Source organism: Pteropus alecto, unplaced genomic scaffold (genome assembly GCF_000325575.1).
Source record: "Pteropus alecto unplaced genomic scaffold, ASM32557v1 scaffold139, whole genome shotgun sequence".
NCBI lineage: Eukaryota > Metazoa > Chordata > Mammalia > Chiroptera > Pteropodidae > Pteropus > Pteropus alecto.
In genome coordinates, this window is record NW_006443567.1 from 1348078 (window position 1) to 1358286 (window position 10209).

At 34.2% G+C, this 10209-nt stretch overlaps 1 pseudogene; it reads left to right on the forward strand.

The window, feature by feature from the left end:
- The first annotated feature begins 3535 nt into the window (after positions 1 to 3535).
- Positions 3536 to 4035, forward strand: LOC107196562 (annotated as a pseudogene).
- The last annotated feature ends 6174 nt before the right edge of the window (positions 4036 to 10209 follow it).

The following is a 10209-nucleotide window of genomic DNA, read 5'->3' on the forward strand; positions in this document are numbered from 1 at the left end:
GGGTTCAAATCCTCATATTCTTGCTTACAAACTATGTGGCTTGAGCAAGTCACTTAATTCTTTTGCGTTTTCATCTTTTCAATAAATGTATATAATAATAAGATCTAAATCGTAACACTGTAGTGAAAATCAAATGATAAATATAAAAGTATTTGGCAAACTAGAAAGTGCTATACACAGATTGCATATTATTTTTTTACTGAATAATCATGATTTACTAGTCTTGTGGTGACTGTATTACTTGCCTTTTAAATTTAATGTGTAGTTAGTTCATCTCTCTTATTTTATGTTACTATCTATAAATTTAACTATGAAGTTTAAATTAAAAAAATGTTTACTCTTGAATAAGAAATAGTTGGAAAAATAAAATAAGATTTTATCCTACTCTTGCTTTGTGTCAATTAAAAACATACTGCTCTCATGATAAGATACTTTTTTTTTTTAAGGAAAAACCACACTGCACCTGGGATGTAGATATGCGATGCTTTCTCAGAGTAAAGAGACAATTGTATTTCCAGACACCTTTCATCACTGAGCCACCATGGTGGTCCTCCTGGGACAGGCCAGCAGCCCCAGCGGTGTCTGGGAGACAGAAAACAGGGTTTCTCTCAGCCCTAGAAGGATCTCTGTTTGGCCCTCAACTGAGTCTCAGAATCCTGTCCTTTCAGGTGCCCTAGATTTTCCTGTCAGCCTTCTTCAAATCCCTTGGCTTCTCCTGTCCATTCAGTGACTATTTCTCTCAATACAGAAATCAGTTCCTTGAGTCAAAGTCCTCCCTAGGTAAGAGGAAGTGTGTGCTGTATAACAGTAATCTCAGCATCTTTCTCACATCTCATACTGTTATCGGTAAGTACACCAATGTTTGTGCAAAATGGGGATGGAATCACAGAAGTTCAGAGTTGGAGGGGACAGTGACAGTTGCTCATTCTAAGGGCTCCAACACTGTCAAATGAGAGAAGGACCTGCAGAATGGCCTGCTAGTACAAATAGATTACAGATGGGGAAGGGAAGGTCCAGAGCAGATGAGTAACTTACACAAAGCAAACATAAGACTTTATCTTTAAAGGCATCATGGAATTGTGAAAAGATGACAGGACTTGGGGTCAGAATACCTCGTCCAGGTTCCACAGCTGACATATTCTATCATAAAAGCCCTTGTGCATCTCTGAAACCCAATTTCCTTATTTGTAAAAAGTAAATAAAAATGGCCCCTCACAGAGTTGACGAGAGTCTCAAATGAGAAAATGAATATGAAAGTAAGTTTTTGGGGGCAGTTTTCTTTTCCTCCATTATCCAAAACTCCTTTTCACGTGTGTGTGTGTGTGTGTGTGTGTGTGTGTGTGTGTGAGAGAGAGAGAGAGAGAGAGAGAGAGAGACCTAACATCATCAAGGAATGTATTCCTTTCAGAGATGATGTAAGTTTTAAAGTATAAATTGTTTTTCACATTTTAATTCTTAATTAAACTTGTTTTGAAATAATTTTAAACATACAAAAATGTGTAAGATTTTACAAATTCCTACATATCCTTTGCTCAGGTAAATTGATTGCTAACATTTTACCATATTTGGCTTCTCTTTCTCTTATAGTATTTGTGTGTGTATACGTATATGTGTGTCTGTGTTCTTTTTCTCTTAATCATTTGAGAGTTGTAAACATGAAGGCTCATTTCCGCTCATGATTTCAGCATGCATTTGTTACAACAAGTATACCGACCTATAAAACCACAGCCTAACTATCAAAATGAAGACGATTAATATTGACATAATCCTATTATTTAATCCACTGGCCCATTAAGAATTTTCTCCAATTGTCCCCAAAATAAAATTTTTAGGTCCACGATCCAATCTTGGATCATGTGTTGCATTTAGTTGTCATGTCTCTTCAGTTTTCTTCAGTCTGGAATAGTTTTTCAGTCTTTCCTTGGCATGACCTTGACAGTTTTGAATAATGTAGGCTTTCTAGTAACTCTACAAAGTGTCCCACGATTCATGGTATTTCTCCATTATTAGATTCACATCATGAACTTTTGAGAGGAATATCACAAAAATGTCACTGTTTTTCTCAGTGCATCATATTGGAAAGCACATGATGTCCTTTTGTTTCTTCACTGGCGGTGGTGGTGCAGGACGGGGCAAATCCCTCAAGGTGGGGCTCAAGTCCTGCATCAAGAGAGAGGATTCCTGACTGAGCGCAGGAGAGAATTCAAGTGCATGCCAGAGTTAGAGATAAAAGGAAACTTTATTAGAGAATGGATAACACTCCAGAGACAGCATAATCTCTCCTCAGAGAGAGAAGTGAGAGAGGCTAAGAGGGTCGGAGAGGGAAAATGAGGTGGGGGTAGAAAGACCACAAGTGTTCATAGTATATCATTCTTAGTTTCTATGAATTACAGTTTAAAGACTTTGTTTACTTATTTTCCTTTGATGGTATGGGTATGCAATATGAAAGTAAGGGAATGAAGCAAGACAGGCGGGCATATATAGCATTAAAAGCATGTTAGCAATTCCCAACCTGTGTTCCATAGGTTCCACATGGTTTTGGCCATAGGAAATAAATGGTTGAGTTTATTTGTGTATGAAGTAAAGACTCTGCTTTCCCTTCACAGCATGGGTAAATAGTTTGTTAGTAATGCCAGCATTAATCTTCCTTTGTTCTATAGGTTTCTGGCAGTACATTACAGGCTCTGAATATAGCTTGATTTAACATTTAGTTCTCATGCCTCCTCCCTATATTAGTGGTATATTTATCAATTGGTTAACATGGTTTCTGCCAAAGTTTCCCCATTCCAAAGTTAAGGTAATTATTTCTTATATTATTAAATTATTAAAAATATTTAATATGAGTTTAATATTTAATATAGTTTAATTTAACATTAAACTATATTTAATAATAGTTTAATATGAAATATATTCTACTCTTAAAGATGCATTTTCCATCCTCGTTTACTCATGTGTTTATTTTTATCAGTATGGACCCTGGAATTCCCATTTAATAGATTATAATCTTACTATCTTTATTCATGTTGAAGTTTAAATTTTCATTATTCGAAGGGGAAACCCCTTTAAACTGGCTCCTGTGTCCTATTGACATGCTCACCTTATTCTTTGAGCACATTCTTTCTTTCTGGGACAATAAGATATTACAGGCTCATCTTGTACTTTTCTTATTCTAGCTCTAGAATCAGCCATTTCTTCAAGGAACCTTCATTACCTTTAGTGGATAATCAATTTTGGAAATAAAGATATCAATTCCTAAAGATTAGGAATGAACATTGCTACTGTGTTATAGATTGTTTACTTCTATAACAACTATATAGCCATGTGGGGAAAAAGATGAGGCTTAAACCTTACCTCATTCCATATATAAATATTAACTTGAGATAGATCGCAGACCTAAAATAAAAGCTAAAACTAGGAAGCTTCTATCTATAAAAGAAAAATATTATAAATTGAACTTCATAAAAATAAAAAAATATAGTGCTCATGAAAAGATGCTGTTAAGAAAACGAATAGCTTTTGGCCAGAACCACCATCTTCCAGTAATTTGCCAAAATGACCAACGCAAAGGGAAAAAGGAGAGGCACCTGCTATATGTTCTCTAGGCCTTTTAGAAAACCTGGAGTTTTTCCTTTGGCCACATACATGTGAACCTGCAAGAAAAGTGATGTTGTCGACACCTAGGGAATTGTCACTGTGCAAAAAGGAATACCCCACTAATGTTATCATGGAAAAACTGGAAGAGTCTACAGTGTTACCCAGCATGCATTTGGCATTGTTATAAACAAACAAGTTAAGGGCAAGATTCTTGCCAAGAGAATAAATGTACATATTGGGCATATTAAGCACTCTAAGAGCTGAGACAACTTCCTGAAATGTGTGAAGGAAAATTATCAAAAAAAGAAGGAAGCCAAAGAGAAAGGTACTTGGGTTCAACTGAAGCACCAGCCTGCTCCACCCAGAGCAGCACACTTTGTGACAACGAATGGAAAGGAGCCTGAACTGGTGGAGCCCACTCTCTGTGAATTCATGGCATGATAGGTATAAAAAAATAAAAGACCTCTAATGGAGTAGGTGTCCCCTCCCTCAAAGAAATATTTAAAGGAAACTAAGTGTCCTAATTCATTGGGTGATGTCTTTACTATTCAGATTTAGTGTTTTTTCTTGCTGAAAGATGTGAAGTGGTTTACTATGCATCTATTGCATTACAGTTAAGCTCAGGGAAAGTTGATTACTCATAACTGCATCATAAATAGCTATTTTTTAAGGATCAGGAACTTGCCTTTGAAGCCTGCTACTTAAAAATAGATCGTTTAAAGTGCCCTGTTCTTTGTGAGTTACATTTGTTTCCACCTTTCATGGAACACGACTTAGAAAATAATAGCATTTGTTATAATTTGGAACTAGAATACCTTTTTTATTTCAAGCAAGGGTAGACATTTATATAGCAGTTAATATGTTGTATGGCATTCTAAGCACTTTACATAATTTACTCAAAAATCTTGGCATAAGTACTGTTTTGCCCACTTTACATAAAGAAGCTGTGGCACAGTTAACTTGCCCAAGGTTACAGGTGCACAAAGATTCAAGGCCAGGCAGTCTGGCTTCATAATCAGGTCCCAGCCACTAGTGTCATATTGCCTCATCTTAAATGGGAGCGTTTTAAAGCTACTTTGTATAGTTTGAGTACATTTAGGTTATTCAGTTGCTTCCTGGATATATTTTACTTAGACATGGCACGCATCTTAAATTCAACATAGTCAAAAGGAACTGATCACATTCCATCCTAGCTGCCTTCAGTTTACAGTGATAGTTGTAGCTATAGAATCCATTTATTTGAAATAAAAACTTTGACATCTTGTAAAATAAAAATGAAAATGAATAGACAAGGCACTGAACATATATACACGCTTATATACACCAATGACTAATATCTAAAATTGGTAAACATATTTTAGAATATATAAATAGAACATATGTATCAAGAATATATAAATATATAAATAGCTCCTAAAATCAACAACAAAAATAAAAATAACAGAAGACAATTTGGTGGTTTCTTTAAAAGCTAAACACACTCTTACCATACTGTCCAACAATTGCATTTCTTGGTATTCACTGAAATGAGCTGAAAATTTATGTCCAAATAAATGTTTATAGCAGCTTTATTTGTAATTGTCAAAACTTGGAAACATCCAAGATGTCCTTAAAAAGGTGAATGGATAAACTCTGGTACATCCAGACAATGGAATATTATTCAGCAAGAAAAAGAAATGAGCTATGAAACCACCAAAAGACAAGGTAGAACATAAAATGCCTATTACTAAGTGAAAAGGGCTACTCTGAAAAGTCTACATACTGTACGATTTCTACTACATGACATTCTAGAAAAGGTAAAATCAAGGAGACAGTAAAAAGATCAGTGGTTGCTAGAAGTGGGGTGTGGGGTAGGGATGAACAGGCAGAAAACACAGGATTTTTAGGGAGTGAAACTATTCTATATGGTAGTATAATGGACACATGGACAGATACATTTCTTAATACCTATAGAATGTGCAAAAATCTTGAACAAACTAATTTGCAGAAGAAGACATAGGAATGGTTAATAAGTATATAAAAAGGTGCATAACATCATTAGTATAAGGAAAATACATAAGATAATATTTTATACTCATTCAAGTGACCGATTTTTTTTTAAATTGATAATTCCAAATAATGTTGAGTATGTGAAATGACTGGAATTTCACATTCATACACTGCTAGTAGGAATGTAAAATGGTACAGCCACTCTAGAGAACTGTTTGGTAATTCATTATCCAGTTAAACAGGTATCTACACTATGACCCAGCAATTCTGTTCCTAGAATAAAATCATATGTTCACAAAAGGTTTCTACTAGACTGCTCATAGAGCCTTGGAAACAACCCAAACGTCTATCAACAGAAGAATGGATAAAACAAATTGTGATGCATTCCTATAATCAATACCACTCAGCAAACTACTTACACACAGGACACAAAGATGAATCTCAAAAGCATTGTGTTGAGTTAAAGAAGCCAGTCATACCTGTGTGGTTCAATTTCTTCAGATTCCAAAATCAGGCACAACTACTCTGTGGTGATAGAAATCAGAGCAAAGGTTGCTTGGAGCTGAATGTGCAAAAAAGACACGAGGAAAATTTTGAGGATGACGAAAGGGTTCTATATCTTAACTGTGGTTCTATGCAATTGTTAAAACTCATCCAACTGAACACCTAAGATCTATGCCTCCTAATTTTATACATATACCTAAGTTAAAAAAAAAGACTGTAGAGTGTCATCCTCAAAGACCTTAACACAAGAAAAGCTGACACAATAATTCTAATCATAACTAATCTGACAGTTAAGTATAAAGACACAATGTTTTTAGCACTTGAGAAAAACTAATGGAACATATTTCCCAGGAGCCATTTTTGAAGACACTGCTAAAGTTCAAATTATCTCTCTCTCTCTCTCTCTCTCTCTCTCTCTCTCAGGGCCAATTCAGGTAAGCAGAACACTATTTTTTTCTATAATTTGTATATGCACAAATTTCAGTTACCACGTATTGGGGGCTGAATTGTGCCCCCCCATTCCTATGTAGAAGTCCTAACCCCTCAGTACCTCAGAATGTGACCTTATTTAGAGATAGAGTCTTTAGGGTCTTTACAGAGATAATTTAATTAAATTGGGCTCATTAGGGCGGGCCTTAATCCAATATGACTTGTGTCCTTTAAAGAAGAGGAAATTTGGTCACAGATACATACAGAGGAAGATGATGTGAAGACAGAAAGAAGAGGCAGCCATTTACAAGCCAAGGAGAGAGGCCTGGACTCTCAGAAGGAACTAACCCTGCTGACCCCTTGATCTGGGACTTCTAGACTCCAGAACTGTGTAAAAATAAATTTTTGTTATTTAATCTACAAATTACTGGTATAGCAGCTCTAGCAAACTACTACACTGTGGTGAGGTTAACTACTTTCCAAAATTATGGTTCAAATATCAGTTACCACAGTATATCAATTGAATAATTATATAAAGTACAGATTTTGCTAACTGTTCACATTAACTGTGAAAATAACAAATGTGCATCATGATAAATGACAAATCGCATCGCTTCTTATACAGTCTATGAAGTGACTAGTTAAAATACAACTGATATTTACAACTGATATTCAGTTCAAACACAGACAGCAAAGCATGCTAATTGTGTTGCATATTTTCCTCCCAGTGAAAAAAACATGTGACATTTTACAAAAATGGATAAATAGAAAGATGGAATTGTTCAACAAATGAAGTGTAGCAAACAAACAAACAAAAATAACACCAAACATGAAATGGGAAAGTATGTAATGGAAAGAATGAAAATGTAACAGAGGAGGTAACATGGGCAAAACTCTCACATTAAATAAACTTTTAGAGGAATTTCACAATATAAAAAATGCAGAGGGTCAAAAGTTTAAAGTTGATCAGTACTTAGAAAGGAATATGATAATTTTCCAGAGTATAGAAAAGATACATGTTTCATAGCATAAATTATATTACTTATATACTTGGAAGCTGTTGTGATTTTCAAGAATCTTGAGGAAGCTCCCATTACAAAATAGAGGTCTCTCAAGAGCTTACTAGGAAGATGCTGTGAATCTTACATCTGCCTATGCATCTGGCTGCAACTGCCAGCAGAGTAAAATAGACTGATCTCACGCAGGTGCCTCTCATGGGCAAACTTTAATCCAGAACCATTCAGGAAAGGGGATTCTGGGAAACTGTTCTTTGACTTCTCTTCTGGAATATAAAGAAAACTTTCAAATAATTTGAAAGTTGTAATAGGCATAATAATAGCCACTCAAAGATGTCCAATCTCTGGAACTTGTGAATATGTCATCTTACAGGTGAAAGGAACCTCACAGATGAAATTAAAGTTACTGTAAAATAGTAAAATTATCCTGGATTACCTACATGAGTCCAGTGTAATTATCTGAACCCTTATTAAAAGTGGAAGAAGGAAGGAGAAGAGTAAGTTAGAGAGATGCAGGAGAGATTCAAAATGTAAGAGGGACTCCAAACTACCATAGTTAGCTTTCAAGATGGAGAAAGGAAGCCAGGAGCCAAGGCATGCAGGCAACCTTTAAAATCTGTCAGCCAACAAGGAAACAGGAACTTCAGTCCTATAATTCCAACAGCTTGAATGTACAAGGAAACAATTCTCACTTAGGGCCTCCAGAAAGGAATACAGCTCTGCTGACTCACTGATTTTTGCCTAATGAGAAACTTGTCAGACTTTTGACCTACAAATCTGTAGGATAATAGATTTGTGTTTAAGTCGCTGGGTTGTGGTAAATTGTTATGGCAGCAGTAGAAAACGAATACTGTGATCATGCCGTATTCATAACAGACACCTAGAGAAACTAATGAGATGAATGAAAAATCTATCACAAAGACTAACAGTAAGTATTAAATCTATTAAAATATAGGACTAAAAGAAAAAACAAATGTGAGTATTATACTTACAGATAAAAATATATAAATTCCATAAACCTTGATAATGTGGAAATGAGATAATTAAGGAAGAACTAGAGTAAAATGGCTAGTGTTCTTCATAGTAGCGAGTTTATTTTTAATAACTAAGTCAAAATATATCATTCTAATGTGATAAAGTAATATATGTATTCAGATATTTTAAAAGATAATTATAAACACTTGGAGAAATAAGATAATTAATTAAATTTAAGTGGTAGAGAGGTGGAAGAAAAAGATGAAGAAAGTGGAAATACACTAATTCTACCACTGTTCATTATAGGCAATGAATACTATCTAAAGTAACAGAGGATTAAGTATACTCATTATAATTAAAGGAAAAGTACTAGATGCAAAATGGTATACTTCCAAAGCATCAAAAAATATACACACAAAAAAAAACAAAGAAAATATATTAAAGGCAATAGAAACAGAAAGCATAGCATAAGATAATTTGACAAAATTAAGTCCATAAGTCCCTGCCATTTCAATAAATAAAATCAGATACATTCAATTTTTAAAAGAGAAAAGCTTTCAGATAATACCATATAGGAAAACCCAATGTACCTAAAACAATGTGACTCAGAAACATTGATATTAAATGATGGAAAGAGTTAAATCATGCAAATGCAAGCAAAAATAAAGCAGGGCACATAACTGTAAAACCAGAACTGTTGAATTTAGGGCAAAAAACCTTAAAATAGAAAAAAAATTGTGGGATGCTTTATAATTATAAAGGGTGAAATTCTTAACAAAGATCCAACAGTTATGCAAATCTATGTGCCACATTATATAGCATTAATTTTCATAGGACAAAAATAGGAAAAAAGATTAAAACATGAGTAGTAAAGGTTTTAATTCACCTTTCTCAGACAATGATAGATCCAAGTGAACAAAAAAATAAAATCGAACCCAGAAACTCTCAGTATCATAATTAGTAAAGTATACTTAATTGTTAAATATTGAACCAGATATATTTGTACCAGGAAAAGAACTAAATTTCAGGTTCTCACAGTCTCAATGTGCTGCTTTATTCCCTCTAAACCTATGACATCCTCTAAGACAGTAACATGCAAAGGAGTGAACCTGGACTCCTACTTCAGATATATATGTATAACTCAAAATGAAAAAAAAAAAAAAACTTAATATAAGAGCTAAAACTTTAAAACTCTTAAGAAAAAAATATAGGTGTAAATCTTCATGACCTTATATCCGGCAACGGTTTCTTAGAAGTGACACCAAACACACATGTGACATACAGGAAAAAATAGACAATTTGGATTTCATAAAAATTAGAAACTTTCGTGCCTCAAAGGACACTATCAATAGAATGAGTAGACAGTCCACAGATTGGGATAAACTATTTGCAAGTCATATATTGGATAACTACCTAATAAACAGAGTATATAAAAAAATTCTACCAGTCAACAACAATGAGAAAAAAAACTCCATTAGAAATTGGCCTTAACAGTAATCTCTCTGATATTGCTACTCGTAATTTCTTTTCAGATATATCTCCTCAGGCAAGAGAAATAAAAGAAAAAATAAACAAATGGGACTACATCAAACTAAAAAGTTTTTGTATAGCAAAGGAAACCATCAACAAAACGAATTGGAGAAGATATTCACTTATGATACAATGGATAAGGAGTTAATATCCAAAATATATAAAAAACTCA